The sequence below is a fragment of the Bactrocera neohumeralis genome, unplaced genomic scaffold (genome assembly GCF_024586455.1).
Source record: "Bactrocera neohumeralis isolate Rockhampton unplaced genomic scaffold, APGP_CSIRO_Bneo_wtdbg2-racon-allhic-juicebox.fasta_v2 cluster10, whole genome shotgun sequence".
Taxonomy (NCBI): domain Eukaryota; kingdom Metazoa; phylum Arthropoda; class Insecta; order Diptera; family Tephritidae; genus Bactrocera; species Bactrocera neohumeralis.
This window is the reverse complement of record NW_026089623.1, coordinates 5,308,872-5,334,595: the sequence shown is the minus strand read 5'-3', so window position 1 is coordinate 5,334,595 and position 25,724 is coordinate 5,308,872. Positions and strand designations below refer to the sequence as shown.

General features: G+C 38.2%; 2 long non-coding RNA genes across 3 annotated transcripts in view; one reads left to right on the top strand and one right to left on the bottom strand.

The window, feature by feature from the left end:
* The window catches only part of LOC126764959 (uncharacterized), a 49,619-nt gene that overhangs the window by 5,665 nt on the left and 18,230 nt on the right, over positions 1-25,724 (top strand). Inside the window, exons 2-3 of one of the 2 annotated variants that reach the window (XR_007668165.1) lie at positions 2,058-2,315; positions 3,956-4,448. This is a non-coding gene — a long non-coding RNA (uncharacterized LOC126764959). Of the gene's footprint in view, positions 1-2,057; positions 2,316-3,955; positions 4,593-25,724 lie in introns of those variants that run through there. The other variant, XR_007668164.1, reaches the window with a different exon arrangement.
* LOC126764960 (uncharacterized) lies at positions 958-2,670 on the bottom strand. Its single transcript, XR_007668166.1, has 5 exons — positions 2,580-2,670; positions 2,398-2,523; positions 2,208-2,309; positions 1,655-1,990; positions 958-1,494 (listed from the first exon to the last, which is right to left on the bottom strand). It is a non-coding gene; the product is annotated as an uncharacterized LOC126764960 (long non-coding RNA).

The window sequence follows — 25,724 nt, the reverse complement described above, 5'->3', positions numbered from 1 at the left end:
AGAACTAACCCTGTCGGCCAGCTTGTCAAGCTGTTCGTACTCTCGCATTTCGGCCTCTCTCTTTTTTGTCTACAAATGCGTCTTGCTTCCCTCTTCAACTCTCGATAGTTATCACATCCCCCACATGTTGTGGTCGATTGTAACGTTGCGAGGTAGGCAGTCTACTTTCTCTGTACTGCGACACGGTACTCCTCATCGTACCAGCTGTTCTTTGGTACTTTCCGAAAACCTATGGTTTCGGTTGCAGCTGTACTTAAAGAGCTTGAAATGCCGTCCCACAGTTCCGTTATACCGAGTTGTTGACGAGTGCTCTCAGAGAGCAGGAGTGCAAGCCGAATAGAAAATCGTTCTGCTATCTGTTGTGATTGCAGCTTCTCGACGTCGAACCTTCCTTGTGTTTGTTGACGTGCGTTTTTTGCTGCACAGAGGCGGGTGCGAATCTTGGCTGCAACAAGATAGTGGTCTGAGTCGATGCTAGGACCTCGGAGCGTACGCACGTCTAGAATACTGGAGACGTGTCTTCCGTCTATCACAACATGATCGATCTGGTTGGTAGCTTTTCGATCCAGAGACAGCCAGGTGGCTTGATGAATTTTCTTGTGCTGTAATCTTAGTACTACAGATAACCATATTTCGTGCCCCGGCGAAGTCGATCAGCCTCAACCCATTTGGGGATGTTTCGTCGTGGAGACTTAATTTACCGACGGTGGTGCCAAAGATACCTTCTTTGCCAACAATGGCGTTAAAGTCGCCAATCACGATTTTGACATCGATGCTGGTGCAACTCTCATAAGTGATTCACTGAGATTACAGACGCTAAATATACGCACCGCCTGTTGTTTCTAGGAAGGGGATTCTCGCCACCCCGCTTGTCGATATTAATTTCAATTAACATTAAAATTTAAAACACTTATAACATTAAAATTTATATTTTCGTTAATTTATTTGTTGAAATACAAACAAAATTTATTTGTATTCACATAAATTTTGTATACATTTATTCACACTTTTTATCGGTTTAGACCGCCTGCTATTTCAAGGTTTGCTTTTTACGCAACTTTATAAGACTTTCAGATATTAATTTTATGTTTTTCTTCAAAGCCGCACAATTTTAATTTTATCATCTTGCAGTTTGAGGATATTTGGCTGCAGTCAAGAGTTGGATCGACTTGAGCCACCAAATAATATGAGTGAAAATAAATATTTTTTTATCACTATGCCGAAACGCGTGCACTTTATTGACATTCTTAAAAAACTGTCCCTAATATAACTTCTTACAGCTATTTTTACTAGTCAAATGCGGCTGCTGTTATCTGGTTGCAACTTACTGCAATCTTGTTGCCAACTTGATGCTCTGTTACTGATGCCCAGCTGGTACTTTGCTTGAATACTGCAATAATTATTTTGTTGACGAAATGTTGGAAAATGGATGTGACAATTTAAGAAAAGAAGAGAAAGAAGATGTAGATGAAATCGTTTCTTGTCTAAAGACTGCTGCAAAAAAGAAAGAGAAGAGTAAAAGAATTTTCAAAAGTATTGAATTATCTAAAGACTGCTGCAAAAAAGAAAGAGAAGAGTAAAAGAATTTTCAAAAGTATTGAATTATACCCAAATTTCATCTTTTATTACATTACATAACACACAATTCACTTACAATTCTTCCTCGATCTTATCGCGCATTGAAAATTTTTTTGATACTTTTTTTACGCTAGTGATGCGCAACAATTTGACGACAGAACGTGTTTCTTTGGAAGTGTTGCTCGAATTTTTCGTAGAACGTGATGCTTTCTCATCTAAGGCACCATTGTCGCAGTAATTTCACGACGAACACACCCTAACTCTCGCTGTTGTTAACTCGGCTATAACCGCGTAATAGCCCTGACAGACTAGCAAAATTAATGCGCATTAAGCAAGGCGAAAGCGCATTGAAATTTTATGGTGACAGACGGCAGACTTGTGCATTTAGACAGCTGATGTTGAAATTTGTTTACTTGTTAGAAATAGTGAAATAAAAATTAATAAGAAGAAAATATTAATGGCAATTTTGTTATTTTTAGAAGATCAAAATGAATTTAATGAAAAAATCCGTTTATACTAAATGAGTTAAAAGAGAATTGAGTGAAAGTAAACACAATACTTGATTGTAACGCAATCTTAAAAGCTGGGATCAGCTACACATACAAAATGTTTGGAAATTTTAGATGTACCCACTGCTGATGTTGAACTACCCAATGTCGACACTCATGGCGAGTTCATCAATGTCATTACTGGCGTACACACCGGTTCAGATGACATTGGTTCTGGTGATCCTATAGGTAAGGAACAGAAGTAATGTTGAATTCGATATGTTTTAAAGAAGAAATAATTTTAATAATAAACGTGTAAAACTAAGCTTACCACAGTATATGATTCGTAGATTTTAACAATATTGGCTGCCGTCAATCCGATAATTTGATGAACCGCATTAAAATGTTTCCATCCCGATGGACTGCTCCCCGAGGGTCCAACTTTTTCTTTTCCTCTCTGCAATTTCATAAAAGTTAATAATGTCAAAAAGATTATGTTGATGCATAGTATACCTATATTTTTAAGAGAGATTCCTTATTTTTACATGAACTTCTTTTAATGTAAATTTGTGTGCCATTTGCACAGATATATTGGCATAGATGTGCAAATTTCGCTTAGCACGTCAAAACTTTCCGACTCGTTCACGCCAAAAATGAATTTAAACATTTTCGTCACTGTTTGTCCACATTGTTCGTTGTTTATTTCCTTCCACCTAAAAATATTAGTTTTTGTAAGTCTACTGGCACATAATATAATTAGCAATATAAAAATAGCTTACCTCTAACGCTTTCCTTAAATCCTTTGTTAACGTTTTTATATTTTTCTTTCTATCAATCATCATTCACAATAGCAAAAATCTGCCATTTTTAACCAATATTGCCTACTAAAATTTGGTAAATTCAGCTAATTGCACGAAATTTTTGTGCATTACTAATTTGCATTAACATGGGTCAAATGCGCAAGTTAATGCATATTAAGCCCGCTAATGCAAACTAGCGCTGTCAGAGCTATAAGATTTGTCTACGCCAGTAAAGAAGAAGAGGTTAAATATCTAAGTATTGCTGACAATTGCATATCTCGCATTTCTGTGTCTTGTTTTTCTATTGATAGTTTCACCATATGTAAAAGTTCACTGGAGGTTCCTAAATCCATTTGCCAAAAGTTATGTATTCTCTTTCGTTGATAATATCAATTCACCTAAAGGATCTTTAGGTTGAAATTTCAGACTTGTATTTCGTTGTTAAATTTCACACATAAAATACACAAAACTAAAAAGTTTTTTAATTTTTATTGTTATTTAGTTGAATTGAGAAAAACCCTGCAACCGCTACTTTATTCAATGTCTCCGCAAACTTATTCGTGTGTTGGGGATATTTCTCTCAATATTGTTTCTACTCTTCATGATAATCACAATTTTTTCAAAACAGTAAGTTTGTTTCATAAGTGCTAACTATTACTTGTTAATAAAGTTTCTGCTGCAAAACCCTTTTCTAACCCAAAAAATTATCTGAAACTGGCAGAAGAGAGTGTAAAAAGCTGAGAGAGTTGTATATTTCTGCTAGTGAAATTTCTGCCAGCAGAAAATAACTACTTCCATATGAATAAGCAGTTGTAAAAGCAAACGATATTTGACGCATTTGTTTCGGTTTTGCTTATTTCCATTGTTTTGAATTGTGAAAAAAAAAAAAATCGATTGATGATTTCACAGTGTTGATACAAAGTGGTTGTGAAAACATATCAACATTTTGTTATTTTCTTGCTACATTCTGCTGGTTTTCGGTTCATTTATTTTTCCGTTGTTTCGTTTTTTGAGGGAATAACAGTCAATCTTCTAGGAACTACTAACAGTTAAGATACAAAGTTAATTCGTCTGATGTAACTTTTCCAGGACGCGATGTTTATGGACCGTCAAGGGACACATCGGCATCTACAGACAAGGTGCTACTAAGTATTGTATTCTTCTGGTTTTCGATTTATTTACTTTTCCGTTGTTTCGTTTTTTGAGGGAATAACAGTCAATCTTCTAGGAACTACTAGCAGTTAAGATATAAAGTTAATTCGTCTGATGTAACTTTTCCAGGACGCGATGATTATGGAGCGTCACGGGAAACATCGACATTCACAGACAAGGTGCTACTAAGTATTGGAGTTTCATAGTACACTCATTACATATAACTGCTATCCTCATAATAATTGATGAAGTGTCATAAGACACTTCTGCATTCACTACACATTTTATACACAAGACGTCTTTTAATTTTGCTGGGAATTCGTTCTGGATCATTGAGCGCGTTTAATTGTTCTGCCAACTTCTACCATAGCGCCGGATGAGTCGGGTAGTTTACACTAAACGGTTGGACTTAGAACAGCATTCTAACTGGGTATGTACCGATAGAAGAGATCCTCCAGATCAAGAAAATATATCAATATATAAAGTTGCCGCTGATTTGTGGTTTTTGAGATATTTGCATTTACACTTACATTCTGCCAAGAAAGTATCTGAAATTTTTTATTTCCCCCTCTCATCTCCCGCTTATATGGAAGACAGGTTAATTTCTTTCTGGGTTGGTATAACTGTCCTTAATTTTGATGCCAAACATTAGCGCAAACTGTCAACCAGTGTATTTACAGCAGCTGATTATGTCAGTCGACCTCAGTAGTGTTTGTCGAATTTTACAAAATTTTTTAACGTATTTGTGCTAAATTTTAGCCAAACACTCAACAAATATCATTGAACAAGTACCAAGTCTACCTGATTTAGCTCCATCTGACTTTTACCTTTCTTCACACTGAAATATCCCCTTCCGGGAACTCAATTGAAGACATCAAAACAAATTCCGGATACTTTCTTGACAGAATGTATATTTTGAACTTTTATATCAGAGATGGGCAAATGAAATGTATGGATGTATTGGTAACCGCGAGCGTAAAGTGGCTACCATAGGACAAAGAACATTTGCAGTCAGCTGATTAACAAACAACAGCGAAGCAACATCGTGCGCCGCTTGATTGTTTTATGATACTATTTATGCGCGTACCTATGTGAGTTTGTTCAAAATGAATGACAGATATTGCTTTATGATTTCCGATGCCTTTGGTAATGTGCAATGTCTATTGTGTAATATGTGTGTAAAGGGGACCCGGGGATATAATTTTAGGAGGCACTATAATACCTTCCATAAATACTTTGAGAAATATGAGGGTATTGAAAGAGATAATATGTTTTTTGAAAAAAAAATACTCTTTTGCAGAAGTATAAGGATTGGGTTTTCCAAGTTGAAAACGATTTATTCAAAGAAAACACTCATTTTCAAACTATTTTATTTTTATTGCTTTCTGAGATCAAAGACGAAGATTATTCAAGTTTTCCACAAGCCTGCTCCCTCATGAACAGTACTGATGGCTTAAGTGTAAAACGTGCGCACACTCAGTTGTTAGAGACTCTATTTTTTAACTTTGAGGACAGATTTGAGGACTTCCGAAAAATTCAACCTTTAATCGATATATTTGTAAACCCGTTTAAATGTGATGTAAACCAATATGAATTAAAAATCCAGTAAGAATTAATAATTCTTAGAAGTTAAATGTCATTCAATGATAAAAAGGATATTACCGATTTCTGGAGGAGCTTAGAAAGCCCATTTTATCCGCAGCTTAAAGAAATTTCCCTCAAGGTTTTATCATTTTTCCCCTCAACATTCTTTTGTGAACACATTTTTTCTGATATGAAATTCATCTGTTCCAAGCACAGAAGCAGGTTAACTACTAGAAATTTATCGAATGCAATTTTAATAAGAAAGTGTCACAAAAGAAAAAAATTAATGTAGGCATTCAAAATAATATAAATAAAAAAAATTAATTTCTTGGGGCGCCCAGAAACAACCCCGTTTTGACGAAAATCTTTATGAAAGTGAATATATTTCAAAGCGAAGGTGTTTTTGGACGCGAGAACTTCACAATTTCAACTTTATCTTAAAATTTCCGCTAACTAGTTTGCTAGTAAAAGTAGTCAACTCCCAATTTACCCCACCAAAGGTATCTGAAATTACAACATTTTATTTATGTTATACATTTCAAATAGGGCAAAAATATACTAGGGCATAAAAAAACATCAACATACCGACTACCTATGTTACCTCGTTGCTGTCTGCAGCGCAACTGGCAGGAAAATCAATTCATTATCCCACAGTGCAAAACTGGTTTTTTCGCTCTCAATAGCGACTGAAATAAGAGCGTAAGAATACGTGTGCTGAGAGTAACTGCTCATGTGAGTCAAAACGCCCATGTATGTTTTATATCCACTAACACTTCACTAATTCGGTTCTTTACATTTGCTTTGTATTAAATACTGCAAAAATAACTTTAATTCCATATTTAACTTTCGTTAATATCCTTTTATTCATACAATAAGGAAATGGTTGAAAGAAAAATTATACCGTCAATACAAAATTCATTATCTTATGATTTCGGAATTTTCATTATCTTGATAAATCACGGTGTTGAAAAGCTGTTAACGCAAAGAGGAGTTAAACGCGAAAGAACTAAAAGCGGCCAAGAATTGGTCCGACCAGGCGTCAAATGCACAAGTGGATTCTATGCGATTCTAATAATGTGTTATTTATTTCCTGCCATTGGAGTATTATTTGTTTTCTTTATTTCTTTTGGTTCTTTTGTAAAATATGTACATAAGGTAACACTGATTATTTGTTAGAATGCAACCCTTTTGTTATTGTGTGAACCAAAGCAATTGAATAAAGGTTAAATATTAAATAAAAGCTATTTTTGAACTATTTAATATAAAAAAATGGGTAGAAAGGAATTAGTGAAGTGTTAGTGGAGTGTTGGAAAGTTAAAAATTCTTTCTTGATGTGGAGGACCTCTTCTATAGGTACATACCCATTTTGTCCCGAAATCGGGAGATACTATTTTAAACAAAATCAATGCTCTATTTGCTCCGGTATTAGTCTATAAAAATAATGAAAATTGTTTAAAATACCCATTTCCATTCCGCTTAAATGTGAAGGGGATTGTAGATTATTGCTTTTCAAGTTTATATATTTTTCATAACAAATTGATTCGCACGAAATGCAAGCAATTCCTATTTAATTACATATATTTAACACGAACATAGTTTTCAAATACTTATGCCCGGTTTCACAGTCCATACTTATGTTGAACTTAAGATAAAACAGGAAAATATTGTTTTACAGTTCATACTTATGTAATGCTTAAGTACTGAAAAGGGGAGACTTAAGCAGTGCTTAAATAACAGCTGATTTTTGTTTTGAATTTGCTTTGAATTTTCAGCGACATCTTTCGTAGCGTAGGGCAAGTGTCCGTTCGTTTGCACTCAATAACAGCTTATACTTTTCCTTCAGTTCCCATAGGTGCTCCGACTCGCTAGTGATGAAATTTGGGGTTCTTTTGTTGTTTTCATCAATTTTTGATATAATTTTCCTCGCAAATTTATGTATTGTCTGTTATAATTTAAATATTTCAAACATATTTTTATGAATGACATTTGTAAAACATATGTTGCCCATAACGTTGCCATATATCATAATAAAATTTTATAGAAAGTGAGCATTGACTGTGAAACGCAAACGACCACTCAGTTTGCAACAATACTTAGCTAAGATTTTATTTAGGCACAACTTAAGTATGGACTGTGAAACCGGGCATTAAACTTTTACAATCGATTTGGCTTCTGAAATTTGAGCAATATTACGATTCTTTTGGTGCCGTGATTTGATGGTACGGAAGGATAGAGGAAAACCTCAGGATTAAAAATGTATACCCATCTCAGACTCTTAGTATTCGAAATATTTGTATTCAAACTTCAAAAATTTCTGAAAGTAATACACGCTATTTCACTATGTTTAACTCAAATTGCACACCTTTTTCAATTAACATATTTATAATTACACCGTTTTTCAAGAAAATAAATATACTTTAAAAAATATTTAGCACACCTACAGTTTCAAAAATTTGTGTCTTTACATTTATTACAAATATTAGTGTTACCACATTTTGTGTAGTGAAAAAACAAATAAAAAAAATTTTGTGTTTATAATTTTTATTATTATTTAGTGCCGAAAGAAGTTCGACACAAAAGAACTCTGAACACTCTGGTGTTGGACCGACAGGCTTATTTTTTTTCCCGGCTTTGGATCAACCAAAGTTATTTTTTTGAAGCTGAAGACGGCCGATGCAAAAAAAATTATATAACTTATCACCATATCTATATTTATTAAATTGTATATGATATATAGTCTATATGAAAGAAAAAAATGGTAAACGGAAAATTTTTCAATAGTGTTTCACAACACAATATGTGGCAACACAGGTCTTTGTCATGAATGTAAACACACAAACTATGAATGTTAATTTCTTATATGAAATTGTTGAAAAAAAAACTATCTCAAAAACTAGAAGCTTTAGGTGGGTATATGTGTATACATACATTTTTTAATTCTGAGGACCTCCTCTATCTGCCCATACCTTCAGATCGCGGTGCCAAAAATATCGTAATCGTGCGTAAAGACGTTTTTTTTGCCCTGTAATCGATAAATATTACTATTGTTTAAACGGCTATGTGCGCATAGAGGAAGTTCTCCACATTACGAAAATATATACATATAGTTGCCGCTGACTTTGGTTTTTGAAATATTTGCGTTTAAAGTATTGGGTAAAATAATTAGAAGCAAAGAATAATGCAATGGACAGTTTTGTAAGAGCCGGGTAAAAATTTGGAAAATGGGAGTGGAATCGCCCTGTTTAGTGAAATCACTTATTTCGAGACCTGCTCGAACAATTTCAAACAAATTCTGTTTATGACATTATTTTAACATTCCTATGTCACAGTGTAAAAATGGGCGTAATTGGACATAACCACGCCTACTTTCCATAGAACAAAATTTTAAATTCCTTTTTATTTTTTCACTTTCCGGTGTACAAATCAAGCAGCAATTAATATACCGAGATAAAACCAACCCAAAGGAAAGAAAAGAAAAGATTTAAACAAAATCGAACCGAAACTGTTTAAGCCGCTAGGTACCGAAATCGAATCAATACCTCCCTTGGCCCACATGTCCCTTAAGTAAAGACTTTCGAACTTTCGGGTGTCTTTATACTACTTTTATTGGCTAATATGTAAATTATCTTAATTAAATTGAGAAATCATTTTTACTCCTAAGAGTGTATTTTTGTGTCTGAAATTGATGAAATTGAGCGAAAACTTGACCTAGTTCTTACATAATTACTATCAGGCTTTTTGAACATCCGGCTGCCTTTACTCCATCTGATTAGTGAATGTATGTAGGGACCCTTGATGAAACCCTAGAAGCGTTTTGTTTGTCTGTGGCATGTTAATTGAATGCAGTTTTGCATAAAATAGATACTATAAAAGCGAGACCATACTACTTCCAAATCCCATATAATGATTTTCGTTATTCCAACTAATTTTATATGTTTAAATGTTAAAAGTAATGAGGTCATCTTGATTCCTTCTCACCCCAATATATAAAATGATCAAAATGTGTAAAATTCTAATGAACATAGAGAAGTTTATTTTCTTTAATTATATGGTTTAGAGCTGAATTATGATGGAATTGGTCTAAACCTCATATCCCCAATATAACGAACTTCGATGCTCTGGTTAACGTTTTCCACATCGACTAAATATGCTAAATTTGGCCTCCTCGACCGAGTTTATCTCACATTTTAGAATGACACGAAGTAAAATATAACTATAAAATTAAGTCAAAGTTAGTGGCCTTCAATATAAATCAAGAAAAAGTCTAATTTGAATAGTGATCGTTGAATTCTTTCGCAATATTTTTTAACATAAAGTTTTCCCAACGCCTGAAGGAATTTCTTGAACTATGATTCCTGCAAGTTGTAAGAGTGTAAAACGTTACACCCGAACCTAACCTTCCTTATTTGTTTTTATGTTTTCACTAAACATAAATTCTCTATGTTATGCCCAACTATTTATAGTTAAATAAAACCACATAATATGTTGCTCGCCGGTTCCAGTTAAAATTAAATGGTTTCATTTAAAATAATTTCTTCAGTTCTTCACAAAAAGGGAGACCACACAATCTGCGCAAACTACCGTGGGATAAGCCTCCTTAACATCGCTTATAAGGTTCTATCGAGCGTATTGTGTGAAAGATTAAAGCCCACCGTCAACAAACTGAATGTATCTTTTCAGTGTGGCTTTAGGCCTGGAAAATCAACAGCTGACCACCATATAAGGGCTGCCAGATTATGCAACAGAGACAATTCTAGTTGGAGTACTGCTTAGGAAAGAGCTACAAGCAATAACTTGTAAACTCGAATAACGAGTAATAAGCTCGAACACTAGAGAGAATTTCAAACTAGACTTTATCGGAAAATCCGTTACAATATGTATTACTTTATAGTTTCTGCAGCGTTTCTACGATGTTCGGTACAAACATGTGACGTAAGACTTCTAGTGAACAAGGGCAAGACGAAATATCCCCTATTATTAAACAAACGGTCGTCACACTCAAGACATACCTCGTCACTGTTGACAGTCATAACTGCGAAGTCATAGATAATTTCGTTTTGTTTGGAACCAGTATTGATACCAACAACAACATCAGCCTCGAAATCCAACACAGAATAACTTTAGCGATCAGGTGCTACTTCGGACTGAGCAGGCAATTGAGAAGTAAAGTCCTCTCTCGACGAACAAGGGCCAAACACTATAAGTCACTCATTATTTCCGTTGCAAATGCAACGGAAGGCACTTTGCAACAACAATATCTCGTCAACAGAACTTTTAGCCAGTATCGAATTAGAATTGAACATTGCTTTGATTTAATAAAAGGACGGTTCAATAGTTTAAATATAAATACAAAGCAACCGTTTCCTGAAATTTGCATGTCAGGGGATATTAGTTTGTCGGATACTGCAAAATATTCTACAGGAAAAGACGAAAGATTTTACATTAATGAATGTATAAATGAAGAAGGTGAAACTAATGAATCTAACAACCAAAATTTACATATCAACGAGGGTTAATCAAAACATTTCGCCTTGTTATCGCCATACACAATACAAGATTTGAATGCTTAAAACTTGGTAAATTTTGTTTGCAACTAATACGTAAATTAGGGTATGTCATTCTGAGGCAACCTTTTTTTTCAACTGAAAAACAGGCTAAAAACTTTGGAAAATGTGAAAAAGAAAGTCACTCAAAAGATGAGCTCTTAATATTAATATTAAGAGGTGCATATTTCAAATTTTCTGTTTCCATATAAATTACATGGAAAAAAATCATTTTTTTTGTGGTGGTTATTGTGCGGAGGTTATTATATGTGCAAGGTAACTCGAAACGCAAACCACCAAAATACCAAGTCAGCATTGTCTGCCTAACATCCATTTCAGGCAATGCTGAACGTTAACATCACCCCAATCCATGAACAACGGCCCGAGTTATGATCCAACGACAAGCAACAACAAACGATACTCACAAGCTACCGTAGCCGTGGGATCCGCTGGCGCAGCACAAATATCGCTGACACTGCATCTGACAAAACATAGCAACGACACCGACGACAGCAGCGACGACGGCAGCGGCGGTGAGGACGGCTTAGGCTTAGATTTAAGAGTAAGAATGTTTTAGAGTTTAGTTATGATCGAGCCTGAATAAAGCGCACTAGTGCCTAAAAGTAATTGGAGCCCAACCGGGTAAAGAAGATACGAAGGATTCTCCAGAAAGTAAACATCACCAAGGTATTTTGCGGTGGAGTGTCTTTAATGACTTCAAGGGACCCAAGGACTCACAGAGAATCGCTACAATCTTTAAAAACGTATCCTACAAGGACTCACAGAGAATAGCTACAATCTTTAAAAACGTATTCTACAAGGACTCCAAGGATCCGAGGATTCTTCAGAAAGCAGTTTATAATAAAAAACATGTTTCGAGTATTGTAAGTAGAGTGCTTATTAAAGTAAAAATATTATAATATCTTTTGAATTAAAACTAAGTTTTCAAAATAGACGGAAAGAAATTTATTTTAGAAAATAAGGAGCTAATCATAAAATTTTGTGAAACAAATTTTCCAGAGTTTAATAAAAAAGAAACAGAATTTGTGAAGAAAATTGTAATAAATAACTGAAATTTTCTACCCATGTCAACAAAAGAGTGTGATTGATTGATTCGACTATAGGAACGGTTACAAGTCTATTCAATTTTAATTTCCAAGTCTATGAGTGACTCAGAATTAGAAAACCTCTTCGAAAGAATTATTAAACTACAGGTGACCAGTAAAATAGAATCAAATCAGGTAACCGCAGTGGTTCAAGTAGCCGTCTCATGCGCTCTTGAACAACAAAGACAGACTTTTGAGGTTAAGCTCCAACGATTAACGGAGCAAATGACTGCATTGACCACTGGTCAAACGCCAAAAATATACCAACCGGTAAAAATATTACCGAACGTAAAGTGTGACGAACCTCTTGATCTGGTAAAATCATTACCAGAATTTGACGTTGGTATAATTAGAAATAAAACAAGTAAGGAAGGGCTAAGTTCGGGTGTCACCGAACATTTTATACTCTCGCATGATAAAGTGATAATCGAGATTTCATTATCAGTCATTTACATATTTTTCAAATACCGTATTTGTGTAAAGTTTTATTCCGCTATCATCATTGGTTCCTAATGTATATATTATACAGAGAAGACATCAGATGGAATTCAAAATAGCGTTATATTGGAAGAAGGCGTGGTTGTGAACCGATTTCACCTATATTTCGTACATGTCATCAGGGTGTTAAGAAAATATTATATACCGAATTTCATTGAAATCGGTAGAGTAGTTCCCGAGATATGGTTTTTGGTCCATAAGTGGGCGACGCCACGCCCATTTTCAATTTTTAAAAAAAGCCTGGATGCGGCTTCCTTCTGCCATTTCTTCCGTAAAATTTAGTGTTTCTGACGTTTTTTGTTAGTCGGTTAACGCACTTTTAGTGATTTTCAACATAACCTTTGCATGCCCCTCCCTAATGCGATCCTTTGTGCCGAATTTCACTTTAATATCTTTATTTACGGCTGAGTTATGACACTTTATAGGTTTTCGGTTTCCGCCATTTTGTGGGCGTGGCAGTGGGCCGATTTTGCCCATCTTCGAACTTAACCTTCTTATGGAGCCAAGAAATACGTGTACCAAGTTTCATCATGATATCTCAATTTTTACTCAAGTTACAGCTTGCACGGACGGACGGACGGACGGACAGACAGACATCCGGATTTCAAATCTACTTGTCACCCTGATCACTTTGGTATATATAACTCTATATCTGACTCTTTTAGTTTTAGGACTTACAAACATCCGTTATGTGAACAAAACTATAATACTCTCCTTAGCCACTTTGTTGCGAGAGTATAATAAAAGCTTCTGCTGATGCCATTTTGGCATCCTTCAACACTGTTTTAAATGTCGACGCAATAATCGCGAGACTAGACTTTACGTACGCAGACAAACGACCGATATATTTAATCGAACAACAATTATCCCCCTTACGACAGGGTAACCTATCTGTGCGTCGATACTTCGACTAGGTTGAGAAAATATTAACTCTCCTCACGAATAAAACCATAATGACCCATGAGGGTCAAGTATCAGAATCAATTTGCGAAAAATATAAAGCGGACGCTTTAAGAGTTTTTATATCACGCCTTAAAGGACCTTGTGACATACTATTTGCCTCTCGCCCTAAAGACCTACCTAGCGCTCTGGCATTAGCCCAGGAGGTGGAGTCAAATAAGGAAAGGTACTTATTTGCTTCAAATTTCGCAACGTCTATTGAAGACCAATATAAACTAGGAATAAACAATAATTCGGAGAAAAAATGCAACAGCAACAAAAAAAATCCGCATTTTGCAAATAAACAGCACAGAACAAATGATACTAGGACTAACAAGCAAGAACAAGTGACTCCCATGGACGTTGACCCATCGGTTTCAAGACTAAGACAAAATGTAAATTGGCGTAGGGAACCATTACAGAGAGCCAACCAATACCAACAACAGAATCAAAGTAATAGTAGACAGGGTTATAGTTCAAATCAACAGCAGGGAAAACGACAGGCAGATTCAGATAGGGTTACTGGACCAAAGATGCAACGCATTAATACCTTAAATCAAGAAAAGGTTAGTGAGGCAACTTATAATCAGGAAGCCGAAGATGAAGCTGAAGATCTCGAGGAGGAGCAATTTTTTAGGGGGACGTCCCTACTCCCGTGGATTGAGCGAGGAGTAGGTTATCGAGAAAAAAAAATTAAATTATTAGTGGACACAGGAGCTTCGAAAAATTACATCAAACCAATACCTGAGCTAAAAAATATAATTCCAGCGTCCACACCATTTATAGTAAAGTTTTTGCACGGCAATAGTCCTGTAACACAAAAGTGTAGAATTAAGATGTTTGGCGTAACTGCAGATTTCTTTATACTACCAAATATAACAACATTCGACGGCATAATTGGGCTCGATTTGCTCAATCAGGTAAACGCCCAACTAGACCTCAGTACGGGTACAATAAAGCACGATTCTGGAACTGAAAAGCTCTTGTTCCATGAATGTAAAATGTAAACTTTATCGACATAAAAAGTGAAGAAATTCCATCTTCAGTTCGTGAGCAATTTTGTGAAATTATCAAAAGTAGAAATAAGGCGTTTGCTGACCCTAACGAGTCACTACCCTTCAACACTAATATAATTGGTACAATCAGAACAAAAACCGATGAACCGGTCTACTCGAGACTTTACCCATATCCTATGGGTGTAGCCGACTTTGTAAACAAAGAAGTGGCTGAACTTCTCGTCTATGGTAGCATTCGACCCTCAAGGTCCCCTTACAATAACCCAATTTGGGTCGTTGATAAGAAGGGAGTAGATCAAACGGAAATAAGAAGAAACGTCTTGTGATTGATTTCAGGAAACTGAATGAGGTCACAGTCGAAGATAAATACCCTATGCCAAACGCAATGGTAATCTTGTCAAACTTAAGAGGTGCACAATATTTTACCACCCTCGACCTTAAATCTGGGTTTCACCAGATCGAGCTAGCAGAAAGAGACAGGGAGAAAACCGCTTTCTCCATTAACAATGGTAAATATTAATTCTGTCGTTTACCTTTTGGGCTAAGAAACGCCCCAAGCATCTTCCAGAGAGCTATCGACGATGTCCTCAGGGAGCAAATTGGCAAAACCTGCCACGTTTACGTTGACGACGTAATTGTCTATTGAAAAACGGCAGAAGACCATTTAAAAGATATCGAATGGGTTTTGCGGAGTCTCCATGAGGCAAATATGAGAATATCTGCCGAAAAATCGAAATTCTTCAAGACCGAGGTAGAATACCTAGGATTTGTTGTCTCAAGGTGAGGTGTGAAAACAAGCCCCGATAAAGTCAATGGAATCAAATGTTATGAGCAGCCAACCACTCTTCGAGGACTACGTTCCTTTCTTGGATTGGCTAGCTACTATCGATGTTTCATTAAAGATTTTGCCAACCTTGCAAAACATCTGACTGATATGCTAAAGGGAGAAAATGGCAAACTAAGTGCCACACAGTCCAAAAAAATTAAAATTCAACTAGCACCAGAAGGTATAGATGCATTTAATAAACTTAGAGAAATGCGGGCATCAGAAGATGTCACGTTAGCATATTCCGACTTCACTAAACCATTTGACTTAACAACCGATGCATCCTCAAGGGGTTTGGGGGCCGTCCGTTCACAAGAGAAAAAACCCATTACCATGATTTCAAGAACACTTAGAGATAGAAAAGAGCATTTGGCAACAAATGAAAGAGAACTCTTGGCGATGGTATGGGCTCTTAACACTTTGAGGAACTACCTGTACGGTCTTAACCAGTTGAATATCTACACTGACCACCAGCCTCTGACGTTTGCAGTTTCTGATAAAAACCCGAACGCAAAAATCAAACGATGGAAGTCTCTAATAGAAAGCTTCAACGCAAAAATTTTCTATAAACCAGGAAAGGAAAACCATGTCGCTGACGCGTTGTCCAAACAGCACAGTGAGGAGTCACTGACCTACACTATAGAGACGGTGGATAAGCCCGTAAATTGCTATAGAAACCAGATAATTCTTCAAGAAAGCGAAAGCCAGTCAAAACAGACATTTATAATATTTGGTTCAAAAAGCAGACGTGTATTTCATTTTGCGACGTAGAGTCATTACTAAAAACGCTGCAAGAAGTCATTAATGATGGCGTAGTTAACGCAATACATTGAAGCCTACCAGTGTTGGCAAAAATTCAACACCGACTGGTAGAACTTCACCCCAACGTAAGATTCCGTCATACCGAAAAGATGGTTACGGACATCTTCAGCGAAAGTGATCAACAAGAAATTGTATTTGCTGAACACAACAGAGCTCATAGGGCAGCGCAAGAAAATGTAAAGCAGATCTTGGCTGACTATTTTTTCCCGAAGATGAATAAAAAGGCAAGGGAAATAGTAGCAAATTGCCGAATATGTTCAAAGTCTAAATATATTAGACATCCAAAGAAGCATGTTATTGCGGCAACACCGGTTCCATGTAATCCTGGTGAAATATTACACGTCGATATTTTCTCCACAGACCAGAAATATTTTCCAACTTGCGTCATCATAGACGTAAAACCACCTATACTACATCTAATAAGTATTTTTCCAAACGTTAAAACTATATGTATATTGTGACAACGAAAAGTCACTTAACTCAAGCGCTATAAAATCAACTTTGCTAAATTACAACATTGTGGAAATCGCCAACGCCCCGACATCCTTCATCCCAGCTCAGCTAACATTACGGAACTAGTCGAAAAAGCACAGGCCAGTGATCGCGAATACCATAATAAGGGTCGTCAGAATGTGACGTATAACGTTGGCGACAAGATCCTAGTGAAAATTAATCGAAGGCTAGGCAATAAACTCTCAACACTATTTACAGAAGAAGTAGTCGAACAGGACCTAGGCACAACCGTTCTTATAAAGGGGAGAAGGGTCCACAAAGACAACCTTCGTCCACCTTAATTAATCACTTTATTACTTTAAGTCTTGTATTTTAAATTACAGGATAATATCGACATTCCAATTGACGACCACTTTCACACAAAAGCTAACTGACTACACCAACTCCAACTACATCCCAATTTTGGACGGAAACGCAATAGTATGGGAACATTACGGTTATTTGACGCACTTTACCAACTTGACACTATATGCAACATTGAAAGACGAGACAGCAGGATTTATGGACCTTTTCCCATTGACACACATGAAGAAAATAGTAGAAGCAGACATAAAATACATCGAGACTTTACTTCGAACCGTTGACATTCACCATCGACAGGCTCGAAGCTTAAACTTTTTAGGTACTGCACTAAAAGTCGTCGCCGGCACCCCTGACTTTGACGATTTCCAAAGACTACAACTAAGACAGGATATGCTCATTGACTCTAATAACAGACAGTACAAAATTAATACGCATATTCAGCAAAAAATCTTGGAAATCACGCAAACAATAAACACAATTATAAACTCAACAAGAAAGGAAGCAATAGACACAGGTCATCTTTACGAAACAATACCTGCAGGAAATAGAGTAATAATCCTCGAACTGCAATCAATCACAATCTCAATAGCCCTAGCTAAGTTGAACCTAGTGAAGCCAATAATATTAGATAATAGTGATATCAATAATATTATCAATGAGCACTCGACTAACATAACCATAATAGAAATAATAGGAATGTCTAGCATTAAGACTTTACAAAATAAGAATAATTTGTACTTTGTAGTTAAGTCTCCAATCCCTCAAGTTGTTTGTAAAAAGTATAGTTTATTCGCCGTGCCTCACGAAGGACGAGTCCTACACTTTGGGGATACTAATACCGTCGCTGAGTGCGGAAACGAAGCGTATGCTGTTAAATGTGAAAAATCAACTTTTGCAACTTTTTGCAAGAAGCAAACAACCCCTACTTGTTGTCAGCAACTATTCACAGGTGCTGTAGCAAATTGTTGAACTACTACCAATCATGATAAGGGCATCACAGAAATCGATGACGGCAGTGTCATTATCAACAATGCCACAACAACGATAGAGGTTGAAAAAGGAGATAGCAGAACCGTCAGCGGTACTTACCTTTTGACTTTCGATTAGTTAGTAAAGGTAAATGGGACCGAGTATCACAATCGAAATCATACTCCTACTCGTACTCCTGGCACTCCAACGGCTCAAAGAGTCAATCTTTTAGGACATATAGAGACATTGAGTTTGAACTATCTTCATGAAATGAATGCGGAAAATATCAGTCATATTGGCGCTCTTCGAGGAGAAGTCAACTCAACAACATTGCTTTTTATAGCAACGATAGCATCATTCTTTATCCTAGTAATCTTGCGACTTGCTCTAAGCAAATATAAAAAACACACCGCGAAAAAGGCAATGAATGTCTTAGTAAGAGAGGTCACCGAGAGAATCGTGGACGATTCCCACTTAGGAAGGGAGGAGTTAACTCGAAACGCAAACCACCAAAACACCAACTCAGCATTGTCTGCCTAACATCCGTTTCAAGCAATGCTGAACGTTAACACCACCCCAATCCATGACCAACGGCCCGAGTTATGATCCAACGACAAGCAACAACAAACGATACTCACAAGCTAGCGTAGCCGTGGGATCCGCTGGCGCAGCACAAATATAGCGCAAACAAGCGACGACTTACACTACACGCAAGTCGGCGTAATCGTGGGATTCGCTGACACTGCATCTGACAAAACATAGCAACGACAGCGACGACAGTGAGGACGGCTTAGGCTTAGACTTAAGAGTAAGAATGTTTTAGAGTTTAGTTCTGATCGAGCCTGAATAAAGCGCACCAGTGCCTAAAAATAATTTGCATGCGATGGCTGCCAGTAGGGATGGTAAACTCGATTCCGATTCTACTCGAAAATCCAGTTTTCTCGTAAAATAATCGATTTTTCGGAATCGCTCTTCAGTAGTCGAAGTCGATTAAGAATCGATTCTTGACATTGGGAAAATCGATTATTTTACGAGAAAACTCGTTTTTCGGGTAGAATCGGAATCGAGTTTACCATCCCTACTGGCAGCCATCGCGTGCACATATAATAACCTCCGCACAATAACCACCACAAAAAAAATTATTATTTTTCCATGTAATTTATATGGAAAACAAAATTTGAAATAGGCACCTCTTAATATTAATATTAAGAGCTCATCTTTTAAGTGACTTTCTTTTTCACATTTTCGAAGGTTTTTAGCCTGTTTTTCAGTTGAAAAAAAAAGGTTGACTCAGAATGACACATCCTAACGTACATATATCATAAATGAAACCCTTGTAATATTAACAAGCGGTTTTTTTTTATTAGTAGTATATAAAGGAACAAACACTTTAATTCCCTTTTCACTTAGGAACTTAAGTTTCCAACTGTCCTTGTTTTTGAGCACCAATTTGAATTTTTTTTAAATTGATTTTTCAACCAATCCTCAGGAGTTTTTAAATTCATTACCGAACATTTATCTGGACTGGACTGCCACCTCATGAATTGGCTTTAAAAATTGGAATTTCAATTACGCTTTTGAGGAATTAAGGCTCTCCAAAAAATTGAAGGACAATTTAATAGCTAACTCATATACCGAGGATTCCGATGATCCCAAGTGATCTGCCAATCCCATTTAAACGGCTTCAATTTCTGGTGAAAACTTCTTTCGCTCTACTTACAAGGAAGTTAAAAGGCCAAACTTTCGTATTAGTAGATTGACCTACGAAAAGAATGTTTTACTTATGGCCAACTGTATGTTGGTCTATCGAGGGTCGGAGGTCCTGAAAAAAAATGTATATTGCTACCACAAAATAAATTAACATGAAATGTCGTAGGGATATTACACGGAAGCTATGTGTAAATAAATAATATTTCAGGAACAGATAGAGTAAAATATGTAGGAAAAGTCTTTTTACAAAAATTAAAAAATTATAATAATACAAAAAATATACTTCCATGTTCCATTTTTCTTTCACTTTTCTCATTTTTAACGAATAATGAGAGTGTGTCAAAATTATAACTTTTGAAATGATTGCTTAATCCCCGTGTGAAGCCGGGGTGGGCTGCTGGTATAGTATGCAAGTACATATGTATGTACATACATATATATAAAATTGCTTGGATTTCGATCCTCAGGTTGACGTTTTACACTATAAAGTATTCCCCTGGCTTTGATTCTTGTAAGTAGCGGAATATAAAATGTTCGGTTGCACCCGAACTTAGCCCTTCCTTACTTATTTGTTTATATTAATATCCCTGCATGTCATTTTTCGTCATTTACTCTAGGTTGATTATAATCTATTCTCCTTGTTAAATAATTAATTTTACCAGCGGGTAGAGTTCTCAATGCTTTATTGAGATGAGTACCATCAGCACTAAGTTACAATCAGAGAAGAGGGTTGTACATACATGAACTCCGGTATTTATAGGAGTACAAAGGAATTTAAAATACCGTAACTTCGAAATATGAATAAACAAAGATAATATAAAACAGAACTGTATGATAAAAGAGAGAGGAAAAATAGAAAGCTTAGATAAAACAGTATTGCCAGATCAGACTTAACATTATTAGAAAATAAACTTAAAACTAACGTAAATAATCCTAAACATCCTGCCCGGTCGAGTCGGTCGACTCGAAATCTTCCTTCTCTAACAAAAGACATAGTTTCTGGACGGCTCGTTTCATGTATCCTCTAGCTGTTCTCAACGTGACATTGCGGACCACTCCATCAGCTCCGGGATGTACTGTTGTCACTCGACCCAGGCACCAGTGAGTTGGAGGCAGGTTCTCTTGTTTGAGTAGGACGATATCATCCACCCTTATATTCCTCGAGCGCCGAAGACATTTGTTTCGTCTCTGCAGAATGGTGAGATACTCCTCACTACATCGCTCCCAAAATACCTGCTGTATATGACGTATCCATTGCCATTGCTTCAGTCGGTTGCTAGGAATATGCTTGATATCTGGTTCGGGGACCGCCAATAGTGGAGACCCAATCAGGAAATCACCAGGCGATAACGCAAGTTTCTCCTCAGGATCGTCGAAAAGTGGTGTAATAGGACGGGAATTAAGACAGGCTTCTATTCTTACTGCCAGCGTCTGCAGTTGACAATACCACATGACCTGCGCACCTCTCTATATAAATCCCGACAAGGACCGCGTCGGCTGACGAAACGAGTGAAGGCATCTAGAAAGGCTTGTGACGATAGGTCATCAACCACCTCAATGTGTACAGCCTTGGTGACCATACAAACGAAAATTGCGAGATACGTTTTGATAAGCCTTCGAGAGCGTTTCGTTCCGATTCGTAGTGTAAAAGGCCCATAGTAATCGACACCAGATGAAATGAACGGTCTAGCGGCTCTAATCCTCTGCCCGGGTAAGGAAGTCATTTGCTGCTTCAGGACTTCCCCTCTGTGACGCCGACACACTACACAGTTATGAATGAAACCTTTGACTGCTTGCCTGGAACTCAAAATCCAGAAGCGGCGACGAAGAGTGTGTAGCATGAGCTGCGCTCCTCCGTGCAGTGTAGCTTCATGTGCCTGGTGTAGTAAAAGCTTGACCAACGGCGTTGATTTTGGTAAAATAATAGGGAATCGTTGATCATGTCCCAGTTCAGCCTTGTGAATGCGTCCTCCAACACGTAGGATTCGGTTCTTATCTATAAAGGGATTTAAAGGCATTATTTGACTGGAAGATGCCAAACCTGAACTAGACTTCAATTGACGGATTTCATCTGCAAAATGTTCCTGTTGCTCTAAACGGATTATAGTGTATAGTACGTCTTCCAATTCCTGAGCACTAATAACCGGTTGGTGAAGGTGTCGACGGTTTCTTAACCAACGTAGAATAATGGCCACCGTTCCCAACAATCGTGTGATATTAATGAACCGTTCAGTTAAGAGGATAGCATGCTCGTTTGGACGACGTGTGTATAACGGATGTGACACGAGTGCAATCAATTTGTTCGTATTGCGATTTTCGGCGAGTAAGACATCTGACTCATCCTTGCTGAGAGGAACATCACTACCGTCCAAATAGATCATATCTGCCTCCTTAGGTCCATGCCACAAAAGTGGATGTACTAGTAGCTCGCCAGGTGTGATGCCTCTACTGGCACAATCATCTGGGTTATGAGCAGAACGAATGTGATGCCATCGCGTCGGGGATGTCAGCTCTTGTATTCTACGAACCCGATTTGATATGAATGGTTTTAGTATTGCTGAATCCTTCCTCAGCCAACACAGTACGATAGCTGAGTCCGACCACAGATAGTAGGGAACGTCAACTAGTCCCAAAGAATCCCGAACGTTCTAGAATGTTTCGGCAAGAAGTAGCGCTGCCGCAAGTTCCAAGCTTGGAATGGTAGTAGCCTTGAGTGGTGCTACCCTGGTACGTGCCGTAAGAAGAGTGAAACGTACTGAACCGTCTGTGTGCAACGTCTTCGCATAAATCACCGCTGCATACGCGTGTGAGCTAGCATCGCAAAACCCGTGAAATGATGTTTCAACGCGTGGAATCATGCCCATCCACCGCTCGATTCGAATTTGATTAAGCTCTGGAAGCTGTGCCCGATACTTCAGCCATTCGCGGCAAAGATCGTCTGGCAATTGTGAGTCCCAAGATAGACCGGCAGACCACAATCTCTGAATGAATATTTTCCCAGTATCGATAACAGGCGATAACAATCCAGTAGGATCAAAGAGTCGTGCCACCTCGCTGAGTACACGACGCTTTGTGAGTATCTCCCCTCTTTGACGTAGATCGACGCGAAAGAATAACTGATCCGACAGTGCGTCCCATCTTAGGCCCAAAACGGAAGTCTCCCAAGGATGGAAGATATAACTAGAAAGAGACGGCTCATTAGATAAACGCATCATCACCTGACTATCGTTCGAGTTCCATTTTCTTAGGCTGAACTTTCCCGCAGATAAAATGCCATCCACTGCATCAGTAACGCTTTCACAACTTGTCAAGAAGTCGTCAACATAAAACGAAGTTAATATCGCACTTCGAGCACGAACCGCTTGTTGTAAGTCAGGAACCACAGCGGAATTGTCATAAGCACATTGTTGCAGGGTTCGTACTGCATTGTAAGGACTGCATGCCATACCATATGTCATAGTCTTCAGGCGATATACTCGAATATCGTCTGCAAGAGACTCACGCCATATAATTCGTTGATAGTCGCGATGTTCAGGTGCAACCAACACTTGCCTGAACATTTTCTCTATGTCCGCAGTTATCGCCACTCGATAGCGACGAAAACGTAAAGGTATACTACTCAACGAATCCTGAACCGTTGGACCTACCAGTTGAACATCGTTCAGTGAGATTCCAGTGCTGGTAGGTGCCGAAGCGTTGAACACCACGTGAAACTTTGCTGTGACCGCATGATGAGGAATGTAGTAGCAATTTGTGTGATTGTAAGGTGGTTGTACTATCTCCATGTGATCAAGTGCTGCATACTCTCTCATAAATGAAATGTAGTTTTCTCTAAGGACTGGATCCGCAACCATACGACGCTCTAGCCTATGAAATTGCTGTAATGCCAGTGTATACGAGTCACCCAGTTCCGTTGCCTTTCGCCGCAAGGGTAACTGTACCATATAACGGCCGTCTGGGGTACGGCAATAAGTGGTCTCGAAAATCTGCTCACACTCGTGCTGTGGCAGATCGTCAACCACCGCTATTTCCTCCATTTGCCAGAACTTTGACACCAGTTCCTCCAACCGGTAGTCCTCCGTGTCTAGCGAAGTGGTGAGTGTGAGCAATGATTCCGTTGAAGGAGAGGTCACTGCTGCTGGACCAAAACCACCCATCCGAAGCGGGAACGCTGGGCAAAAGGTTCGTCTGGTCTTCCACCGATGACTTCGCCTTCTATGAGACGCCCCCACACGTCCGCGCCTCTCAAGTATGGCCATTGGTTCATGTCAATGTTCACTGCTGGAGTCGGTGAAGTAATGGACGATAAAACCAATGCATCAATTCGCATTTCAAAATTAGATGTTGTTGATCTCAGAGTGAACGTAACGCTGCCTTTCACTCGAGTATTGATGGTCGCGCCTACACCTTCTACCATCTAGTCACATTTTTGTCGATATAGCTGCAAACAGTTTGCTAGACGATCCGTTATAAAGCTAACCTGTGATCCGGGATCACACAGAACTCGTGCCGCTCGCTGCACCGATGCTTCTCCAAAGGCATATGCACGCGCTGTTGCTAAAAGAGTTATCGGCTTTGGATTGGCAGCGAGAGGCTTTGCTGGTGCAGCTAGTCATGCTGTTGTGATTGTCGGCATCTCCGCAGGTACCTCACTGCATACGGCTGGTGTAGTTGTAGAAGCAAACGTTGTCGTGTTGTTGAACTTGTGCTTGCGACCACAATTTCGACAATTACCAGACGAACACTGACGATAAGAATGACTCGAACGTAAACAGTTGTAACACAATTTCAATCTCTTAAGGGCTTCAAATCGTTGCTCGATGCTAAGAGCCAATATTGCAGGACAATTGGCAAGCCGATGAGCTAACCCGCAATGAGCGCACAGAGCGGCATCCGTAGTAGCCACATGCGCCCTCAGTGGTCGTTACTGACGGCAAGCTACTAGTGAGACCGATGGTTCAGGAGCTAGGCTGTGAGCACGTCTTTCCAGAAACTTCAATAAATCTTCTAACTGTGGTATCTCTGTAGTGGAGCAGCTCATACACCAGTCACGCTTAGTTACGGCTGGAAGCTTAGCCACCACGATTGGTACAGCCAATGCGTCCCACTGATTTATAGGGATGTCCATAACACGCAATGCATGCAGCGACTCATGAACCGTATCCACAATAATCAATAACGATTGCGATGACTCATGAGTAGCTGTTTTGAGGTTAAGAAAACGGGATACGTGTATTTCCGCTAGCTGCTTTTTGTTGTCATAGCGGTCCTTGAGATCCTTCCACACCTCCTGATAGCCACCTGAATATATCCCACCAATTAAAGGAACAGTGGCCGCATTTACTGCCTGCCGAAGTTTTCCCAACTTAAACGCTTCTGGATATGTCGAATTATGTACCAGTGTTTCAAAGGCATCTTTGAACGCTAACCATTTACACATGTCTCCATCAAACAACGGGATAGCTAACGGGTCTAATTTGAGATCAACCAAATGCCCATCCAGAGATGTCGTGGGGCAATTTTGCGTTCCGTCAGCGACATTAGACTCAACCCTTGACGAAGCGATGAGACGATTAAGTCTGCTGCATGCTGCAGTATACAGCTCCTCTACTGATTCCAAAAGTGCATCATGTGGCCCCATCTCGGTGGACGTAGCTCCTCCAACCAAACGATTATGGTTCTCCATGAAGCGCTCAAAATGCGATTCAAGCGACTTAAGCTCTTGTTGGAGATGAAACACATCACGGCTTTCCATGGCACCTTCCGAGACACGTGCATGTATGCGCTTTATTGCTTTCACCGCCGATGATCGCCAATTAAGTTCCGTTATGAAACCACACAACCGCAATAACAAACAATTACAAAATAAGTTTAATA